Genomic DNA, 23,791 nt, shown 5'->3' on the forward strand with positions numbered 1-23,791 from the left:
ACTTTTCGTGGTGGGGCAATGTTTTTAACGTTTGCAACGTAACAGAGACGCGAAAAAGTCTAACGCTAAAGCTTGCAGCTGGTGTGGGCCTTTTGGTGTTATCGTAAGATCTATACTGTTCTTCTGGAGGGCTCTATCTTTTTAACATGGGCTGGGGGATGGACCTCCTGGCAGTCGGCCGGCGATGTGGGTGTCCCATTGTCCCGCTCTTATCGAGCGAGGTGGCGCAGTGGTTAGACACTGGACTCGCATTCGGGAGGACGACGGTTCAACCCCGCGTCCGGCCATCGTGATTTAGGTTTTCCGTGATTTCCCTAAATCATTCCAGGCAAATTCCGGGATGGTTCCTCTGAAAGGGCACGGCCGACTTCCTTCCCTAATCCGATGAGACCGATGACCACGCTGTCTGGTCTCCTTCCCCAAACAACCAACCAACCGCTCTTATCGTAGGGCCTTCTAGCCCACACGGCTCTGCTCTCGGTTTATGTTCTCGTTTCTCCCCTCGGAACTGCATCTGTTTCACGGTGGGAAGGTATGACATGAATTTAGGCGTTCGTGTGTTAGTCTGTGGTATTCCATTTGACACTCATTGATCGTATTACTTTGGTTAATATAATGTCAGGATTCATTCGGGGCGATGTGACATATTGCGGGATTTGCTAGCATGTCAGGGTTTTCATGGAAGGTGTTGGATTTACCTGACACCTTACAACCTGTTCACGTAGTTCTGTAAAAGTTGTTAACTGACGAATCGCACGAGTCACCTCCAGTGCCATCACATCCCACACGTGCTCGATTGAAGACAACTCCAGAGATGGTACTGGCCAGGGAAGTTGGTGCACGTCATGCAGAGTACATTGACTTTCACAGGAAGTGTGTGGGGAGGCATTATTCTGCTGGAACAACACATAACTACCCTGTTGCAAGAACGGCAAAAGAACAGGACTAACAGCATTCTGCACGCACCGAGAGCTGGTTCGTGTCCCCTCCAGTAACACCATTGGTGAACGAATGTTCTAGCTTATATCATCCCAGACCATAAGGCCTGCGGTGGGGACAGTGTGTCTTGGATGAACGCATTCCACTAGACAGCGTTCCTCTGGTCTACATCGTACACGCAAACACCATCACAGGCGAGTAGGCAAAATCTGCTTTCTTCGCTGAAGATTAAAGTGTGCCACTCCATCTTACAAGTGATCCTCTAATGGCAACAGTCGAGCCATAAACATCGATGCTGTAGCGTAAGTGGTAGACGGGCTAGAGGTTTGCGTGACCGTATTCCCACTGCTAATAACCGGTTCACACAGCTCGTGTTGACACGTCTAGACTCACAAGCCCTCTTATTTGTGCTGTGGTAGCTGTACAATCTGCCACTGCTGCCCTTGCAATACGATGAACCCGGCGGGCGTTTGTGCTATGCGGTCATCCAGAACCTCGTCTACAGGTGTGAGAATGTTCACGTGTCCACTGATATCAGCATCGTTACGCAACTGACGCAGATCGTCCAAACTGTGTGGCAGTTCTCCGAAGGATCCATCCCACCACTCTGAAGGCAACAGTTTGACGCGTTTCAAATGCTTTCAGCTGGCTGTAGGAAGCACAAGTTCGTCCCTGTGGCGTGGTTGCCTGCATGCTTCACTAGTCTGAAGCACACGGAGCATTCTGGCTGTGAGCATTCCCTATTAAAGTTTACAAACAGATGGCGCTCTTGTAGGTATGCCCCGACACTATCTGTTGGCGGATGACGTGGAAATCAATATCAGTACATCTTCTATCTCCAAATGGCATAGGCCATCATCGCATCGAAATCTATGTCGTCTTGCCAAGGGTATTCCAAGGGTACTAAATTGTTTTCCGGCATCCTATTACACTACTGGCCACTAAAATTGCTACACCACGATGATGACGTGCTACAGACGCGAAATTTAACCGACAGGAAGAAGATGCTGTAATATGCAAATGATTAGCTTTTCAGAGCATTCACACAAGGTTGGCGCCGGTGGCGACACCTACAACGTGCTGACATGAGGAAAGTTTCCAACCGATTTCTCATGCACAAACAGCAGTTGACCGGCGTTGCCTGGTGAAACGTTGTTCTCATGCCTCGTGTAAGGAGGCGAACTGCGTGTCATCACGTTTCCGACTTTGATAAAAGGTCGGATTGTAGCCTATCGCGATTGCGGTTTATAGTATCGCGACATTGCTGCTCGCGTTGGTCGAGATCCAATGACTGTTAGCAGAATATGGAATCGGTGGGTTCAGGAGGGTAATACGGAACGCCGTGCTGGATCCCAACTGCCTCGTATCACTAGCAGTCGAGATGACAGCCATTTTATCCGCATGGCTGAAACGGATCCCTGAGTCAACAGATGGGGACCTTTGCAAGATAACAACCATCTGCACGAACAATTCGACGACGTTTGCAGCAGCGGTTACCCTTGATGCTGCATCACAGACAGGGTGCCTGCGATGGTGCACTTAAAGACGAACGTGGGTGCACGAATGGCAAAACGTCATTTTTTTCGGATGAATCCAGGTTCTGTTTACAGCATCATGATGGTCGCATCTGTGTTTGGCGACATCGCAGTGAACGCACATTGGAAGCGTGTATTCGTCATCGCCATACTGGTGTATCACCCGGCGTGATGGTGTGGGGTGCCATTGGTTACACGTCTCGGTCACCTCTTGTTCGCATTGACGGCACTTTGAACAGTGGACGTTACATTTCAGATGTGTTACGACCAGTCGCTCTACCCTTCATTCGATCCCTGTGAAACCCTACATTTCAGCAGGATAATACACGACCGCATGTTGCAGGTCCTGTACGGGCCTTTCTGGATACAGAAAATGCTCTACTGTTCTACTGCTGTCCTGGCCAGCACATTCTCCAGATATCTCACAAATTTAAAACGTCTGGTCAATGGTGGCCGAGCAACTGGCTCGTCACAATACGCCAGTCACTACTCTTGATGAACTGTGGTATCGTGTTGAAACTGCATGGGCAGCTGTACCTGTACACGCCATCCAAGCTCTGTTTCACTCAATGCCCAGGTGTATCAAGGCCGTTATTATGGCCAGAGGTAGTTCCGGGTAATGATTTCTCAAGATCTATGCACCCAAATTGCGTGAAAATGTAATCACACGTCAGTTCTAGTATAATATATTTGTCCAATGAATACTCGTTTATCATCTTCATTTATTCTTGGTGTAGCAATTTTAATGGCCTGTAGTGTAATATTTCAAAGCCCACTTTACGGACAGTCCATCATAGCCATTGGCCTGAACTGCCTTCTTTAAGAAATACAACTCCTATCCCAGGCTATTGTCGTTGTTGATATCGGAGGCACGAGAAGACAAATTTTTCAGCACTTCTTGCTTCTGGGTTGGGTGATGGTGCGAAGTGGCATCTAAATACCTATTATGAGTGTTAGTAGTTTTTCTGTTTGCTCTGTATCCTAGAGTATTGTTAGGTACACGAACAGATCAATTGACAGGTGGCCGACCTCGCACTCAACCTACAAGATAAAGTTGATAAAGGAGTGAAACTCAGTTACGAAACTGAAGAACTCTCCAAGGTCTTCTTTGGAGTGAGGTGTATCTTGAACGTGTCATCTGCGAAGTGGAGCAAACAGGAAGACTTTAAAGGAGCATTACTTAATGCCCGTTGATCGAAATATTTCATGAAATTGTCAGCTGCTATCGGCGATATGTGTGAGCTCATAGGAACATCGTCAGATTACTCGTAAAATTTTCCTCTATTTTTAAAATAGCTCAATCGAATGCTAAATTTAATCATTTCATAAACATGTGGTGCAACTTTCGAGCTTATGGTATCCATTACATCTAATTCTGGAGTGTTACTAAGTAAAGATTTCACGTCGAAGCTTACAAGAATGATACTTGCGGATATCTTCACTATTCGTACAACTTATAGAAAAAAGTTTTGAAGTGTCCTTTTTTCCTGTTAGAGGTGTTAGTTTTCCAGATAAATGGCTATCTAAAAAGTAAATTGGCTAGTTGGTCTTATTCACTATTAGTGTCAAAGAACACGATTCGTCATATATCATGGATAGGCCATACATAGTTTGTCCACAGAGAGGGCTTTTGAACAAAATATTAATTATGCTAATAGGAATGACGAGGAACCGTCTTCTCATTCAGTTTAGCTACCGTTTGTTTCTCGTGTCACTGACCGCATGAACAAAATTGTATGCAAGAATGATATACACACCCCTTTCTACAGCAAGAACGAAGTAGAAGACCACTTCCAACACAAAACGGTTGCAACTGTTTACTTCCACACTGCTGGCGTCTACAAAATGGCGTGTGGCTGCTTCAAAGTGTATACAAACGAAACAGGAAGGACTGAAGAACGTATTAAGGAAAACGGACATCACACGAGGCAGAAAACATGCGGGAAAACTGCTGTGGTGGAACATCACGATAACTGTGCCCTTGACATTGATTTCAATAACGTAAGCGGGCTGGCTAAAGAAACTTTTATAAACGAAAATTCAGAGAAGCAATTCAAGATTCTAAGAACGAATGTAGCTTCAATAGAGACGACGGCTTTAGTCTTTAGGCTTCGTGATTCCCCGAGATCAAGAAAGTGAATACGTGGTCGCTGTATATGAGGAATATAATCGTCGTCCAGGAAGCCACCTCCGTGGACAATAATATTGTTGATTCACATTCTGCCTCGTTTACTCTGCGCGTTTCGCTTCTGTCCGCTGACGGTGATTCACCAATAGCAATAGAAAGAATACTTAGCAGTAATCCTTCTAGAGCATAATTGCTGGACAGATCCTTCCCTAAACTGTGACGGTGACCCAACAATGCTAGCCATAAGAATCTCAGCAAATAAATCCACTTCTTTCGCATTAGCGTGGGAACTTCACTTACTGTGCAAAGAAGAAGGCCTACCAATGGTAGCCACTGCAATTTCGCACGGTAATCCCCCTGTTCAAGCTTAAACACGGGAAAGTCCCGCTCTATAACAGGACGGGACGCCGGTCTTTGACAGTGTTCAGATGACCACGGATACCACAAGATCCTAAAGAAGACCCCAAAGGAAGGGTCGAATCGTCGATCGTATGGAAGTAGTACGACACGGCCCAAGAACCCTGAAGACTTTAGCATCACTAAAGTCACTACAACCAGTAATTCATCAATGACCTTAGCCGGCCGCGGTGGCCGAGAGGTTCTAGGCGCTTCAGTCCAGTACGGCACGACTGCTACGGTCGCAGGTTCGAATCCTGCCTCGGGCATGGATGTGTGTGATGTCCTTAGGTTAGTTAGGCATAAGTACTTCTAAGTTCTAGGGGACTGATGACCTCAGATGTTACGTTCCATATTGCGCAGACCCGTTTGAACCATTTTGAGCCATCAATGACCTTATATATAAGTCCGAAATGTTTTTCAAGTAACCTGCAGTCAGTTACTTAGTTTTGTTTTTTCTATTGCTCTATTAATGACAGACGAATGACAAACCTTCCAAAGAAAATAAATGAAGGGCAGAATGATTCCTACCTGGTGTTACTCGTCGCGGTTTTCGTCTGATGTCCTTCAAGCTCAGGTATCCCGTTATTAATTTAGATTTATAGCGGACAACTAGAAGAGCGTAGTCAGTATCATGTTTTCATATCTTTATTTCATAGTACCCTAACTAATTCTCACATTTATATAACAATATAAAAGCAGGAATCTAAGCAATATGAAATTCTTGGTTGCTCATATCAATTCAGTGTCTTTTAGGAAGCACTGAAAATTTCTCAGTGATTCGTCGATAGTTATTTTCGGGTCGAAAATGATATCATTTGGAGTTATTTTAAATGAGTGTAATGTGTGTAACATATTTCCTGAGAAGGTACCGTACCTGCAGTGCCAGTTTTGAGGGAAAACAGAGTACCCATCAACAATTGCTAGACTCTCTTCACTTTACTCAAAACGATTTCCACTACATGGTTGTAGAAATGTGGGAGTCGGCGAAAGTCACATCCCGTGAGTAGGGTGGAAGTTCCCTAGAATACGGAATTCTAATGTTTCTGTTTTCTCACTGTCATACTATTTTGGTACGGTATCTGATTTTTTTCTCTTTCTGTTCAATCCTTACGCCTCGAATTTCGGATTCACCTGCCCTAGAAAACTCACTTTGTATTTGCCAGTCATTTTTGTGTTTTGCTGGAAATATTTATTCCTGACAGAAAAATATTGGCCACAATTCCACAATTTTAAACCCCCCTTGTCATATTTTTCAGACGGCTTTGCTAGCGTAATGTTAGAATCATCAGTACCTTCGGCAGCTATTACCTGGTAAATGGGGAGTAGGAGAGGTTCAAAAAATGGTTCAAATGGCTCTGAGCACTATGGGACTCAATGTCTGCGGTCATTAGTCCCCTAGAACTTAGAACTAGCTAAACCTAACTAACCTAGGGACATCAGACACATGCATGCCCGAGGCAGGATTCGAACCTGCGACCTTAGCGGTCTCGCGGTTCCAGACTGCAGTGCCTAGAACCGCACGGCCACTTCTGCCGGTCGGAGTAGGAGTGGGTATAGTTTATTGTCAGATAGCGACATTTCCACAAGGCTACATTTACTCTTCCGTGTCTTAAATACTTGTAGTCCAATATTTGGTCACCAGACCTTTGTCTAACAATGGAGTAGTCACGCTGCGATCTGATCATGTCTGTCAAACATTTTCAAATACAGCCTTTTCTTACAGTAAGGGAGTGTCTGTATTTAACAGTGGCTGTATAGTGTTATGCTATGTTCCTTCGGACAGGCATGCATGTCAGAAGAAACGGACACTGCCGACGGTGGTTGGCGCCTTAAATTATGAAATGCATTGGCAAGCAGCGAATACGATTGTGCAACGACTATGTGATTTACTAGTAACATATGATAAGTTGTGCCAGACTGAGACTCGACCCGGGATTTCCCGCTTTGAGCGAACTGTATGCTTAACCACCCCGGCCAGCCAAATTTCATTTGTCCTAGTGTCTGCGTCCCATAGTGCTCGCATTCAAATGATGTGATTCCCTTGCAGGGAGAGACTTCGTTTTCCTAGTCAAATTGACTTGCACTGGCATGAAATACAGTAGGCCAGTATTTTGCAATACGATTCGTACATGCATGTCCGAAGGAACATTGCATCGAACTATATACACACAGTAAAATGTAGATAATGCCTTACAGTATTTCATACCAAATCAAGGCAGCATGACAAGCAAAACAATATTCATCCCTGTGCTGGAATCATACGAGTTTTTATGCGAACACTATGGGACGTAGACAGTAGGAAATATGGAAATTCGGGTGGGGCCTGGAAGCGTGATCGGATGGCCGAGGTGGGTAATGCGACCACCTGCGTAAAGCGGTCCGGTACAAACTTTCATATGTTATTAGTGAACCGTATAGCCCTTGTACAGTCGTATTCGCAGTTTGTGAATGCATTTCATAAGACCCTTTTTTCTTATGATTTTTAAGAAAGCGGACCAGCTGAGATACCGCCTAACACGAAAGCTTAGCGATAAAATTGTATGTCACAAGATGTTTGTATGTTTATATACAGGGTGAGTCACCTAACATTACCGCTGGATATATTTCGTAAACCACATCAAATACTGACGAATCGATTCCACAGACCGAACGTGAGGAGAGGGGCTAGTGTAATTGGTTAATACAAACCATAAAAAAATGCACGGAAGTATGTTTTTTAACACAAACCTACGTTTTTTTAAATGGAACCACGTTAGTTTTGTTAGCACATCTGAACATATAAACAAATACGTTATCAGTGCCGTTTGTTGCATTGTAAAATGTTAATTACATCCGGAGATATTGTAACCTAAAGTTGACGCTTGAGTACCACTCCTCCGCTGTTCGATCGTGTGTATCGGTGAGCACCGAATTACGTAGGGATCCAAAGGGAACGGTGATGGACCTTAGGTACAGAAGAGACTGGAACAGCACATTACGTCCACATGCTAACACCTTTTTATTGGTCTTTTTCACTGACGCATATGTATATTACCATGAGGGGTGAGGTACACGTTCGACGGGCGTTTCATAGGACGTGGAGGACGCATAAATTGGCCAGCCCGTTCTCCTGATCTTACACCTCTGGACTTCTTTCTGTGGGGTACGTTAAAGGAGAATGTGTACCGTCATGTGCCTACAACCCCAGAGGATATGAAACAACGTATTGTGGCAGCCTGCGGCGACATTACACCAGATGTACTGCGGCGCGTACGACATTCATTAAGCCACATATTGCAATTGTGTGCAGCAAATGATGGCCACCACATTGAACATCTATTGGCCTGACATGTCGGACACACTCTATTCCACTCAGTAATTGAAAACGGAAACCACGTGTGTACGTGTACCTAACCCCTCATGGTAATATACATATGCGTCAGTGAAAAAGACCAATAAAAAGGTGTTAGCATGTGGACGTAATGTGCTGTTCCAGTCTCTTCTGTACCTAAGGTCCATCACCGTTCCCTTTGGATCCCTACGTAATTCGGTGCCCACCGATACACACGATCGAACAGTTGAGGAGTGGTCCTTAAGCGTCAACTTTAGGTTACAGTATCTCCGGATGTAATTAACATTTTACAATGCAACAAACGGCACTGATTACGTATTTGTTTATATGTTCAGATGTGCTAACAAAACTAACGTGGTTCCATTTAAAAAAACGTAGGTTTGTTTTAAAAAACATACTTCCGTGCATATTTTTATGGTTTGTATTAACCAATTACACTAGCCCCTCTCCTCTGTTCGGTCTGTGGAATCGATTCGTCAGTATTTGATGTGGTTTACGAAATACATCCAGCGGTAATGTTAGGTGACTCACCCTGTATATTTAATCACTTCATCAACCGGCTCATTTTTTCTCCCAGCTGTACTAATAACTCATGGCCAGGGGTTGCGAACTTGCACAGTTTCAGTTGACACTGGCATCAGTCAACACCTGAGAATAACTACATCAGTATGTTGTCAGAAACAGATTACTTTCTCATTCACTTTTCTATTTGTAACAATATCTGCACTTTACTTTCTCATTCGCTTTTCTATTTGTAACAATATTTGCACTTGTTATACACCATACGTTGCTGCTGTTATTATTGCCGTATCTGCCCTTTAGTCATACCAGTGAGGTTGAGCCAGTTTGCATGGCAGGTCACCTAACGAACCGACTACTCGTATTGGAGGTGGAGGATACTGATAACAATTTCTTCATTTGAGAAACCTTGTTAAGTAGGTATTTGTGCATCCTGCAACGTGAAATTTCAGTTCGTTACAAGGTAACACCCATTTCCTTTATATGAGTCTCCTCTTTATGGAAAGGACATGCTGTTGAGCAAGGTAACTTTGAATGCGTGATTGAGAAAGAGATTACACATTTCCAAATAAAAAAATAAACAGCTCAAAAATTTTACAAAACGAAATAACGTATGTGTGCCGTATCGTACAGAAAAATCTTAATGTTGTTGATGTGGGCAGTTCTAAATTTCTACCTTCGAACTGTGTTCCTTTGGCTCAAGACATATTCCAGACAAAATGGCATTGGAAGAGAATGAAACTGTAATGTGAAAATAGGTGACTGGTAAAGTGAGTTCAAATTTTAGTCTTAAGCTAGAGACACGTTTCTTTCTGTATTTTTGCATGCTGTAGTCAGTGAGAATAAACGGTTACCTGCAGGTATCTCAGCCTACCGATGAACCACAATATTACTATTTCCTATTAAACGATACGTTTTATTGAATACAACGTTTGACAATCACCAGACACTGCGTCACAGAAGAAGCCGTCATCAGCCAGCAATAATGACGATCATCTTTCTTGCTGGAAACTTCTCCGCAGAAAACTCATTTTACATGAGTAGGAGGCCAACACACTAGACGATACAGTAATGATAAATTTACGAGACAGAGCTCTGAACCTTGAAAAGGTATACAAAAACTACCAGAAAACAATAATTTTATTTTATCAGCCAATGAAATTATTATTCCACACATATAGTGAAAAGGATTACAAATGATTTAAGTAAAAAAAATAATTAATAATAAGGTATCGTGGTTTCATGGTGCTGTAATTAGTACGTATCATCATATCAAATATCATGGTCAATGAATTGATAAGAAATTTTTTTATCAAGATGATCAGAGCGGGTTCGAGAACATTTTTCCACAGAACCGATTCATCATTTGATACCCTTCCCCCTCCTCCATTCCCCTCGGGCACTTCAACTAATCACTAACAGCGATATCCTCTGCATACAAATCATGCACTTCGGCACCGCCTTCAGCTGGGAGCCGCAAGCTGTTGCTTGTTTTGTTTTTGCTTTATACCGAGCCTGTTCTCTGCTTTCTCCAAATCTCTTTTTCTGTTTCAGATTTGGACGAAGGGTACAGTACCTGGTAGGCCTGAGTGCCACGTCGTTGTCCCAGATACTGCTCCCCTTATCAGCTTCGGTGTTTCCTCTCTACATTGTACTTTCCGCAGTCTCTGAGAGTGCACACTTGCCTATGGGGGAAGCAATCATGGCGACCGGTGAGTTAAACTGGAGTCGTGATAGAGAAACTGAAATATATCCTACACATGTGTTTCAGTTTAGCGGCTCTTATGTTCCATTCTCATTCACTATGCTCAGTTCGCCTGTAGCAAGACTTTAGTTCGTTTGTGCTCACTTGGAGAAGACTGTCGCGCTAAAATAATTGGGGAAGTGCCAGAGCCGGCCGCGGTGGTCTAGCGGTTATGGCGCTCAGTCCGGAACCGCGCGACTGCTACGGTCGCAGGTTCGAATCCTGCCTCGGGCACGGATGTGTGTGATGTCCTTAGATTAGTTAGGTTTAAGTAGTTCTAAATTCTAGGGGACTGATGACCTCAGATGTTAAGTCCCGTAGTGCTCAGAGCCATTTTGAAGTTCCAGAAGAGCTGAGTCGCTTGTTGCAGCAAGGAGCAGAGCGTGGTAATAAAAGTTCTACCATGGCAAAGATAGGTGTACGAGTTGGCCACGGTACGGTATAGGTGACCCACTTTCTGTATTTATTGTGAGACGAGTCGGTCGGGAAGTGATTGATGAATACCAGCAGCAACTCGTTGACTATGCTATGTGAGTTGAACTGTGTGATGTCAACGTTGCTGTTCTTCAGTCGCCGCGCGGGATTAGCTGAGCGGTCTTGGGTGCTGCAACCATGGACTGTGCGGCTGGTCCCGGCGGAGGTTCGAGTCGTCCCTCGGGCATGGGTGTGTGCGTTTGTCCTTAGGATAATATAGGTTAAGTAGTGTGTAAGCTTAGGGACTGATGACCTTAGCAGTCAAGTCCCATGAGATTTCACACACATTTAAACATTTTTTGCACTTCAGTCGACATGAGAACAAATACAACTTCTTTGACGGCAACTACGTGCAGTTAAGCATCTCTGGGCTCAAAAATGAGTGCTGCCGTTGTTTGTTTTGTTTGTAATGGGACAATTGTTAAAGTGGTTTACAGATGTGGTAGGGATGGGCAGTTATGATTAAGAACCGATTAACTGGCCTTTCCGCTTATTTAAATGAACCTAAGCATCACATCGGTCAACTGTATCGTATTCAGTCCGAACAGGCCTTGGAAGACCCAACGGCACCGACCGGCCGCCGTGCCATCCTCAGCCCACAGGCGTCACTGGATGCGGATTTGGAGGGGCATGTGGTCAGCACACCGCTCTTCCGGCCGTAGGTCAGTTTGCGAGACCAGAGCCGCTCCTTCTCAATCAAGTATCTCCTCAGTGTGCCTCACAAGGGCTGAGTGCACCACGCTTGCCAACAGCGCTTGGCAGACCGGATGATCAACCATCCAAGTGCTAGCCCAGCCCGACACCGCTTAACTTCGGTGATCAGACGGGAACCGTTGTTACCACTGTGGCAAGGCCGTTGGGTAGTTGTATCACAGTAATCGATTATTCCATTAATTGTTGTTTCAAGACTTTGTTTTTAGATGTATAAAATATTCCCTCTTCCTGGAGGCACTGCCTTATCGTAGCACCGACTATGAGTGCAGGAGAGTTTGAGTGTTCTGGAGAAGCTGAGATCGGTAACGTAGCTACTGGCAGGTCTGAGCTAGCTAGACAGGTCTCAGCAGAGCCAGACAAAGTGTGCCTCACAACGATCCATCTTCCTTTACTTTCCTCACCCTTCCTATTCCTTATCACCTCCTGATTTCCCTTCCACCGCATACTTCAGCGGCGTAGGCGGCGGGCAACGCCGATAGACAAAGGCTAACGGCTTCTCTATCGATGGGGCAGGGCAGGGCTAGAGCTAGTCCGAAACACGTTCGAGGAAGCATTAGGATAAATGACTCGATGATTAGTGTTGAGGGGTATACTGAAGTCGAACAGATATATCCACTGAAAAGTAACACTCTAGTAAAGTTTTAGGCAGACTTGAGATGTGAGTGTCAAGGCAGTGAATCCTGTCCCTTGCTAGGAAGGTTGAGGGCGAGCGACTGGCACCTTAAAACTGATTCTTTCGGCTAGGTTATGACAACACCAACAGAAGCTCCCCTTGCCCTTCAGGTTTGGGGCTTGCCGTTGACCTAAAACCCTAAACCAGAAAAGTTTAATCAAGTTAATCAGTCTCGGATACAAGATAGATTAATGGAATACAAACGTAGCAAAGAAGAAGAATATCTACTTGGTATGTCCAAAGCCCCAACCGTACAGGGTCCTCATGGGTAGTAGCACAAGAGAATGCATTGTAAGATAGACGTAGCGGCATTACAGAAAATCAGATGTGTAGGCAAACAGGTATGCGAAGCAGGAACACTACAATTTTTACGGAGGAGGATCTAAAATACAAATTGTGATGGATTTTGCATAAGTAAGTACATGGTAAATCTAGTGAAGCAGTTAAAAACTGTGAGCAAGCGTTTGTCCTACAGTTAATCAGAAAAGCTATGACGCAACCTTCACAAACGTTAATGCCCCTACTGAAGGCACATGACGAAAAAATATATGAAGGGATAGATCGTGTTTACGAAGAAATCCTTGAAGGAGACACATACGTACTTATAGGTGATTTTAACGGCAAAGTAGACAATGAAAATATCTGTTCTCGGACCGCAGGAAAGTACAGCTTGCACGGAGAAACCAATGATAACGGTTTCAGGATGGTAACATTTGCCGCTAAAAGGAACATGGTTATCAGCTCTACAACATTCCCAACAGGAAATTCATCTAGAAACATGGTGCTGAACGGATGGAAAAACCGCCAGTCAGACAGATCAATTAATGACAGACATGCAGCAGAGGAAAATAGTGATATATGGTCCAGCACGTCATGGTGGGACTGACCATTTCATGATTCGGAAAAGTTCAGGTTGGGTGCGAAAACAGAAAATGGAAACCCAGGGTCTGACGTGCCAAAACGAAAAAGTGAGGAAAAACGCAAAGATTTTGCGTTAAAAATAAATAACCAATTCGATGTACCAAAAAATTAAGAAAATGAAGAATACGTGGAGAAGGAATGTCACGCTGTGAAGGCATACGCGTAAATAACGCACTGTGCAGAAAGAAGAAACAGCAATAAAGTAGATGGTTTAATGAGGAATGTGAAGATTTAGTTAAGAGAAGGAAGAAAGCACGTGGGTTATGGCTATAGGATACACTTAATGAAACACTGACGCAGAACGACCACAAGAGTACTGAGAAATGAAGAGAGAATATACCTAAGAGAAATTCTCGATTCTTTAGAAGTGAATAGCGGAAATCTGGACAGTAGGAGATTCTTTGAACATGTAAAAACGGCAGGAAAATGGTTCAAAGCAAGAAGTCAGTACATCAGTGACAAAAATGGAAAATGATCGTGGATGCTGAATCAGTCTTAGAGCGATGGAGAGAATATTGCAGTGAGCAACTTTACTGCCCTAAACGAGAGCTATGTTTCAGTGAAAACCAAAAAGAAACAAATTACACAAATTGATATCACGGTGGAGGTTCAAAAAAATGGATCAAATGGCTCTGAGCACTATGGGACTTAACATCTGAGGTCATCAGTCCCCTAGAACTTAGAAATACTTAAATCTAACTAACCTAAGGGCATCACACACATCCATGCCCGAGGCAGGACTCGAACCTGCGACCGTAGCGGTCGTGCGGTTCCAGACTGTAGCGCCTAGAACCGCTCGGCCACTTCGGCCGGGTCACGGTGGAGAACATAGTAAAAGCCATATGGAAGTTGAAGAGCAATAAAGCGCCATGAGATGACATGGTCCACGCCGAAGTGTTGAAATATAGAAGACTTGTGCTACAGATCGAGCTGTGCACACACATTCAGGTCATTTGGAAGACTGAGGCGCTACCCGACAGCTGTAAGACAGCAGTACTTTGTCCATTATACAAGAGAGGAGCAAGATGGATTGCTCTAGCCACTGATGAATCAGTTTATTTAACTTGGCGTATAAGGTACTTTGCCATAACTAAGAACACGGTAAACATGGTAAAGGAGTTAAAAGCTGCTGAATCAATAAAACCTTCTCAACAAGCCGCGTCACTTCCAAGTGATGCGGTTTGTTGAGAAAATTTTATTCATACATAACTACCACTTTTTAGTTTTGGTAGAAACGTATTCCGATTTAGCATTTATTCGTAAAGTTAATTAACGTAGTTGATTTTATCACAAATACAGTAGCAAATGTACTTACAAGCACCAACATTTTTTGGGTTCGTGCCTCTCCTTCCAATCAGCAGCTATAGTAACAATTACGACAGAAATAAAGAGGTTTGGTGAAAGCATGTCATAGAGACTTTCCCTTCCAAACACGCTTGTTGCAGCAGTGATTCATGAAATGAAACACCCAACACCAGACTCCACCACGCAACTTAATTTCCGCTCCATTTGCAACGACCTGTTTGTGCAGTTTTGATCTATTGCTCGCCCGCCGTTTGTCGGTCTAGGAATGGACTTTCAAAGGATACCGTTTCACGGAGAATGTTTTGCAAGAGCACTTGGTGGTGTGCCGCTTCACAAAAAATCTGTAAAAAAGCCAAAAGTGTAACAAATGCTTGCAGGAGTAGCAACATGTTTACAAAATTCGATCATTGTGGCGGAATGTCTTAATTCGCCGGAAAAGTGTAAGCATCCCCAGCCAATGCCTACGGTTTTGTGGACTTCCTGTCATGCAGTAGGGTAAAGTAACTAGTTCTGGATCTACCTAAGTATCAACTCATATTTCTCGAATGGAAGTAAAGGGGAATAATAAGCTTTGTGTACAACGTATTAATTAGTTGATCTACCGTAATCAAGGAAAATATAAATTTATATTAACGGGGCCTGAGTACAGGTTTTTCTTAAAAAACTTAAGTACTCGCATTGGTCCATAATTAACCTAAACTAAACTGAACTCTGTCAGAACAGGCCTTGGATGGCCCAACGGTACCGACCGGCTGCCGTGTCACCCTCTCAGCCCAGGGGCGTCAGTGGATGTGGATACGGAGGGGCACGTGGCCAGCACACCGCTCTCCCACCCGTTGTCAGTTTTCGTGACCGCAGCCGCGACTTCTCAGTCAAAGTAGCTCCTCAGTTTGCCTCACAAGGGCTGAGTGCACCCCGCTTGCCAACAGCGCTCGGCAGACCGGGTGGTCACCCATCCAAGTGCTAGCCCAGCCCGACGGCGCTTAACTTCGGTGATCTGACGGGAACCAGTGTCATCACTGCGGCAAGGCCGTTGGCAATAGTCCATAGTTAGACCAGTTATTGAAAATGGTTCCCTTTCTTTACGCTAGTAAAAAATGTCATAAGACGTAAGTCAGTGTATGGCATATATGGCTAAAATATTCTCTGGAGAAACTGTCCGGTGTGATCCATAGCTGGTGCTCGGCACTAATTGAAGATAAAAACTACAGATATGAATGAAAATGAAACTCGATAGACAAAGGATGCAGAAAAGCAAATTACAATGTGTAAACAATATTATACACTCCTGGAAATGGAAAAAGAACACATTGACACCGGTGTGTCAGACCCACCATACTTGCTCCGGACACTGCGAGAGGGTTGGCCGTCGAATGGCGCTAGCTGCGCAGCATTTGTGCACCGCCGCCGTCAGTGTCAGCCAGTTTGCCGTGGCATACGGAGCTCCATCGCAGTCTTTAACACTGGTAGCATGCCGCGACAGCGTGGACGTGAACCGTATGTGCAGTTGACGGACTTTGAGCGAGGGCGTATAGTGGGCATGCGGGAGGCCGGGTGGACGTACCGCCGAATTGCTCAACACGTGGGGCGTGAGGTCTCCACAGTACATCGATGTTGTCGCCAGTGGTCGGCGGAAGGTGCAAGTGCCCGTCGACCTGGGACCGGACCGCAGCGACGCACGGATGCACGCCAAGACCGTAGGATCCTACGCAGTGCCGTAGGGGACCGCACCGCCACTTCCCAGCAAATTAGGGACACTGTTGCTCCTGGGGTATCGGCGAGGACCATTCGCAACCGTCTCCATGAAGCTGGGCTACGGTCCCGCACACCGTTAGGCCGTCTTCCGCTCACGCCCCAACATCGTGCAGCCCGCCTCCAGTGGTGTCGCGACAGGCGTGAATGGAGGGACGAATGTAGACGTGTCGTCTTCAGCGATGAGAGTCGCTTCTGCCTTGGTGCCAATGATGGTCGTATGCGTGTTTGGCGCCGTGCAGGTGAGCGGCACAATCAGGACTGCATACGACCGAGGCACACAGGGCCAACACCCGGCATCATGGTGCGGGGAGCGATCTCCTACACTGGCCGTACACCACTGGTGATCGTCGAGGGGACACTGAATAGTGCACGGTACATCCAAACCGTCATCGAACCCATCGTTCTACCATTCCTAAACCGGCAAGGGAACTTGCTGTTCCAACAGGACAATGCACGTCCGCATGTATCCCGTGCCACCCAACGTGCTCTAGAAAGTGTAAGTCAACTACCCTGGCCAGCAAGATCTCCGGATCTGTCCCCCATTGAGCATGTTTGGGACTGGATGAAGCGTCGTCTCACGCGGTCTGCACGTCCAGCACGAACGCTGGTCCAACTGAGGCGCCAGGTGGAAATGGCATGGCAAGCCGTTCCACAGGACGACATCCAGCATCTCTACGATCGTCTCCATGGGAGAATAGCAGCCTGCATTGCTGCGAAAGGTGGATATACACTGTACTAGTGCCGACATTGTGCATGCTCTGTTGCCTGTGTCTATGTGCCTGTGGTTCTGTCAGTGTGATCATGTGATGTATCTGACCCCAGGAATGTGTCAATAAAGTTTCCCCTTCCTGGGACAATGAATTCACGGTGTTCTTATTTCAATTTCCAGGAGTGTAGATGCAATAGTGCTCAATCTTATGAAGTTGCCTTTTGTAAGTTAGACGTACACCTTTTTGCAGTTTTCACATGTGAAGTATTTTGATCAATCATTGTTTGCTGAATTCTGACATGTTTGGTGAGGCCACACTTTGCACTTATTGCACAGGATCCAGCTTCCTCCATTGCAGTCATCTCTGTATGTCCCACCACATATTTCACAGGCAGTGTGATCGTCTTCGTCGCTCTCTGAACTTTCAGATGACGTTTCATGTCTCCTCTTCGAGATATTCCCTCTCTTTTCTTCTTTTCTTATTCTTTTTCCTGTTCTTCAAACTCTTTTAGGAACTCAAGTGACGTCACATATCTTGTATTGGTGACTTTTCTAGAGGGCCTTGTCAAGTCCTCCTCTGGTGTCGTCATTTCTCTCAATACCTGAACCACTGGCGACACAGCGGTTTTTCCTCTTTCGTTGGATGAACATCGGGGTTGTGGATATCTTCTCGCACAGTACTTGCAGATGTACTGCGATTATCTTCCACCAACGCACGACTCCCGAACATAAGGCACCAATGGCCAGATACCACTGCCTCTAAATCCACTCTTTATGTTTCCAAGAGTAACTGCTTTTTGCCACGCTGGAGTTAGCAACTTGCGGAAGCCTTATCTGATAATGTACATCTTCTTGTCTCTCCTCAGTTGTTTAGTACGTTCTTCCGAGAAGCATTTCTTCACAGCCCCAAAAACTCCAACATTCAGTTGCTGGAATATGTGAGTAGTGTGAGAAGGAAACATTAGGAAATGAATGTTGTTTTATCTATCCAGAAGCAGAGTTTCTCAGGATAGACTCGAAGCATGACAATCTAGAAGCAGAAATATTGGTCGTTTGGGAGGTACTTTCACAGTGAATTTCGCGAAGGATCTGTAAAATTTTTGGAATCAATGTATCCATTTGGCGAGGTGGCAAAAATTATATCTTCCAGAGCTCCGTTCAAAAGGTCTTCGATTAACCTGCATCCTACGTAAATGACCATTGTGGTAGAACTACAGTTCCTGTAGCATACATAACGACCATAAGCGTTATGTTTTCACTTATTCCGCCACTTTGTCTTATAACCACTGTTCTGCAACCTTTTGGAGCAACAGTTTTCCCACTTTTATTGACCATCGTTAACCCAGTTTCGTAAACGTTGAAGATGTCGCAACCTGTAACACGGAGTTCCTGAATTATACCCATCAGCTTTTCTAAGATCTCCTCATTAGTATTTTCTGTTTCCATGCCGGAGCGGATGGCGGAAAGATTTTCTGATGTGTTAAACTGTACCATCGTTTGGACTGCAAGTCATTTTTGAAAATGTTGACCGCTCCCTTAGCATCTGCTTCTCCTGAAATTTTGAACACATCTTTTCTACTCTAACTATGCTACAACTTTTCCAACCCTACAATAATTTCGTAAATTTGTTGCTCAACTTCTTCGCCGAAGAGAGATTTTGGTCCAGATCTCTTCCATCCTAATCGAACTTTCCCATTCACTCTCTTCCGAATAGTATTGAATGGGACTCCCTATGTCCTCTCAGCCTGTCTTATCAATAGCCTTCTCTCGTTTACAGCGCTAACTGCCCTCTCCAAATCTTCTTTAGTATAATTTTTCTGCATCTGCAAGTGAAAAACGCATGACTCAGAATGAAATTAATACGTTATTATTATTATTATTATACAAGTCCAGTAGTTTAGTTTTAAAAGATCTCTGACGTCTGCAACTGTTAACTTAGTTTGAGGATTTAAAAAGAGTAAATCTTTTGAATATGATTATTATAAATAATAATGGTTTCAAACATTATGTTAATAATTAGAACATCTTCCCACAAGATATTCAAAACATTTCATGACATTTTATACACTCTGAACGCGCAATTTATGCGTAGGAAGACAATTACACTGAAATGCGTTAATATTTTGCGCGCACTACAGCCAACGAATTGTACTTCCGCATTCTTGTCGACAACATTCCCGAAAAAACAATTGGATACATCATACATGTTATGAATTGTTTTCTCAGAGCATGAAGATAAACTAGTGTCGTCACAGAGACCATCTGAATTAACAAAGCTCTCCATTAATTTGAGATGAGACTCGTTACCACTGTCTAGGAAAGGTACGAAACCCGACCATGACTAGCTAAGTGTCGTTTGGAGGAAGGATGTCGATATTTTAGGAAATACGCGCACCGCCACTGGCGGATCACTCGCTATTAGCTTGCAGGTTATTTTACACTGCAGGAAAAAATGCAACACCCTCAAGGAAAAGGCCATTTTATGACGGGTAGTTCATTACTGTGTGACTATATGGTAACAAATTCAGAGCAAATGTAACCTACGTTAAATGTTGTCCAAAGAGTCACCTGCCCCCCCTCCCCCCCCCCCCCTCCTCGGCCTCTGGAAACTTCAGCCGGCAATTCTCCATGAAAACTATCGCGAGGGTCCCGGTACGTATTAAGTGATAGATTGTCCGAAGGTATCTTGCTCCTTTTGCTGCAATTCGGCAATGGTTCTCGCAGGCTCTGAAGAAGAGTAAATTCTCGCTTCACCATATCCAATACATGTTCAGTTGGCGAGAGATTCGGTGATCTATCTGACTAGAGCAGTAGTACATCTCGAAGGGCACGTTGCGTCGTAGCAGCCCAAAGAGGTGTCCATTGTGCTGCAGAAAAATCACTACACCTGACTGTTGAAGTATTGGCAGTAGTGTGGGATTTACAGTCTGTTCAGCTAGCAGGCACTGGGTGAAACACCTAATGTGACTGAGAGTTGTAACTGACCAACGTCCATACCATGAAATCGGGTGGGACCTGTTTGCCCTGGACGAATGCATTCTGAAAGACAGCTCTCCAGGTCTAGCCACGTACGTCCATCACTTACGTGCAGACAAAACCTATTCTCATCATGAAGACAACAGAGTGGCTTTGCACTGACCAGTCGACTCTTTCGCAACAACAGACTAGCCATGCTTGGCGATGTCGTGGTGTCTGTGGTTGCCCGGCTAGAGACACCATTATCTTAGTCCTGCTGCAAGAGACAGTTCCAAATGGTCCTTTATGGCACGCCATGTGCATCATGTTCCCGGATTTCTGCCCTTGAAGATGTTCCGTCGGTCACTGCTGCCCTCACAGTGAGTCGATGTCTAATCTCAACACAGTTACTGTCTGCCGTCCAGAACCTGGTCTGTGGGTGCGGGAATGTTCCATAGACTACTGTTGACATCAGCGTCACGCCACCGATACATTATGTCCAACATGTGCCGCAGCCCGTCGACATGTCCAGCAAGCTTCCTGCAGACCAACAATGCGACTCTGTTCAAATGGTTGACGTTGTTCAACAAGAGTTCGTACTCGACGTCGGGGCGCGGTTCTACCTTAGAATGAGTGTTGTACACGTTGCTCTCCTCTAATCTCAGTATAGTTATTGTCTGCAGAGCTAAAACGGCGCACAGACTGGTCTCCAGAGATCGTCCGTTTGCCGATGACCGTGACAAATAAATCGCTAACATTACAACACGTCACTATCCACATGTTGTATCCTGATGCCACTGAACCGACTTCTTGCAGGTGTTCCATTTTTCTCTGGCAGTGTTTATGTTCTCCTTGTCATCCCGGATACTTCCAGTCGGCATTCGTTGTTAGAAAATCTTTCAAAATTTGTATATTTTTCATCTGACATTTGATACTACGCTTGAGAACAATTTTCAAACTTTTCCGTTACTAATTATAACACAAATAAAATATTTACAATACTATATTTCATACTAAACTGAAGAAAAACACTTATTAATTTTACATATTTTCAGAAAATGTGTTGTCTCAGTTTCGGCTGCCCATTGAAGTCGTGGATAGGCGAAGTTGTTTTCAGTTCCGCTTGAAATTTGCCATAATATTTCACTGACTGCATTTGTAGATTCAGATAATTATATATCAGTTCTCAGTAGTGATTCTTTACTTGAGGTGGTGTATTTGTCATTGGTGTGGTGCGTTGTTAGCTGCCCTCGTATCACATCAGCGCAAACACATTGTAGCATATGGATTTGCGCAGATGTGAGATCTGCGCAAACCAGGAACTGAAGTTCGAGGTTTAAGCAAAACTGCTCAAATCTGTGGACAGATCTCCTCTGTTTCATTTCAGGAGTGAGGATCTGAGCCAGCCACAGTGCACAGATTTCTGTACCGCTTTACTGCAATAATGGCCTGTACATGTTCCTGTGTTTTGACACACTCACATGAGAGCTTTGCCAGTGTTATTCGGCGATTTTCTCTGATAAGTCCAGCAACCCAATTCCGACGAGTCTTTTCGGTTGTCATAGGCGTCGTCCATTCAGAGCTCTCTCACACTCGTTGACGATAGCGCCACCGATTCCTTCACTATGAGCACGAACAACACATAGTCTCACATTACTAATGTCTTTACAATCATCACCCTACACGGCTTCCATTCTACTATGAATTTCAATTGGAGGTATGTTTCTGCGGTTAGGAACTCGATTACAGCACGCTGTTTCTCATTTTCCTTCATAGTTACATTACAGACCGCCATGTCACTTGCTACAATTAGGCAGATGGTTGTATCTAGCTTCAGTCAATATTGAAAACCGAAAAAAATTTTTGTGGGCGTTGCTTTTCAGCACGCCCTCGTATTTAAATGTCACACATGTCTTCGGGAAGTTCAAGAACTGTAGAGATTGAAATAAGGAAGCGGATGCCTATAATACATAACAGAGAAGATAAGAAAAATTATCCCATGGCAAACAGGGAAACTGAAGTAAAAGAAACGCTCGAGGACTTAACCAAAATTAAACTGGCAGAAAGAAAGTCTCAACGCCAATAAACAATTAAAGCAGAGTAATGAAATTTCGGGAATACATTTGCCTAGCTAACATACAAGGGTCACTCCAAAAGAAATGCACACAGTTTTTGTAAAAATACAGTTTTCATTCTGCATGTGTGAAAGTTTTACAGTGTATACATACATCCTTCCCGCTTGTTTTCAAACTTAGTTCAACCTGTTCCCGTGAGTGGCGCCGTCACAGCATGTCTTCAAGATGGCTGCTACACTTGACATTAACGAATTGGTGACTGCTGACAGACGCATCACAGTGAACGAATTGTAACGCTACGTTGGGATAGGGGAAGGAAGTGTTTGCAGAATACTGAAAGTGTTGGCGTTAAAAAAGATTTGTTCCAGGTGGGTTCCCAGAATGTTGACAGTGGCTCACAAAGGAACGAAAAAACGGTATGCAGCGAACTTTTGGAACAGTACGAGATTGGCTGAGATGAATTTCTTGCAAGAATTGTGACAGATGATGAAACGTGGCTCCATCATATTTCACCAGAGACGAAGAGGCAATCAATGGAGTGGCATCATGCAAATTCACCCAATAAAAAAAAACTTCAAAACCACACCTTCTGCTGGAAAAGTTATGGCTACAGTGTTTTTCGATTCCGAAGGACTCATGCTTGTGGACATCATGCCAAATGGAACCACCATAAATTCTGATGCATATATGATGACACTGAAGAAACTTCAAGCTCGATGAGTAGTGCTCGACCACATCGGCAAAAGTAGGATGTTTTGCTGTTGCACGACAATGCACAGCCACATGTCACTCAAAAAACCATGGGAGCGATCACAAAACTCGGATGGACAACACTGAAACACCCGCCTTACAGTCCTGACCTGGCTCCATGTGACTATCATCTCTTTGGGAAACTGAAAGACACTCTTCGTGGAACAAGGTTTGAAGATGATGACTCCCTTGTGCACGCTGCCAAACAGTGGCTCCAACAGGTTGGTCCAGAATTTTACCGTGCGGCTATACAGGCGCTGGTTCCAAGATGGCGTAAAGCAGTTTAGAGGGATGTAAATTATGTGGATAAATGAAAATATTGTTCCTAAAGGATGAATCTATACACTGCAAAACTTTCAAACGTGTAGAATAAAAGTTGAACTTAAAAAAAAAATAGTGTGCATTACTTTTGGAGTGACCCTCGTATTTAAGTGATTAACAATGCAAGGTGACAGGTTAATATAAGCTTGAGAGAAACCGGTATAATTGCAAGAATGTTGAATGCATTGTGTTGTACAGTTGCTGGATGTCACTCTGTGGGACGCAGAACCTCAAGCACTTGGTTCGTCAATACGGGGCAGTAAATGCTCGTCATATTTTCTGTTTTCCGTGGTTCCTTAGTTGCTTCAAAATACAGGGAGATATGTTCTGTCTATGCAAGTAATTGAATGCCTTCAATTAGTACCATATGTGCTCCATTTGAGACGGACATGGTGATCGAGCTGGCCAAAGAAACATGTCGACACTCTATAGAGTGTATTGTGCTACAACAGCGGTATGTGGGCGAGCGTTGGAATGCTGTTTATGAATGGCAGCACAGCAGGTCGAAGTAGGTCGAATCACTAGCTTGGCGAAAAAATTTGCC

General features: G+C 44.4%; 1 protein-coding gene and 1 pseudogene across 1 annotated transcript in view; one reads left to right on the plus strand and one right to left on the minus strand.

The window, feature by feature from the left end:
• LOC126176437 (solute carrier family 22 member 13-like) overlaps positions 1-23,791 on the plus strand; it is a 123,634-nt gene that overhangs the window by 29,758 nt on the left and 70,085 nt on the right. The gene's annotated exons all lie outside the window — the stretch shown is intronic.
• Positions 15,603-15,720, minus strand: LOC126177381 (5S ribosomal RNA; annotated as a pseudogene).

Source organism: Schistocerca cancellata, chromosome 3 (genome assembly GCF_023864275.1).
Source record: "Schistocerca cancellata isolate TAMUIC-IGC-003103 chromosome 3, iqSchCanc2.1, whole genome shotgun sequence".
Taxonomy (NCBI): domain Eukaryota; kingdom Metazoa; phylum Arthropoda; class Insecta; order Orthoptera; family Acrididae; genus Schistocerca; species Schistocerca cancellata.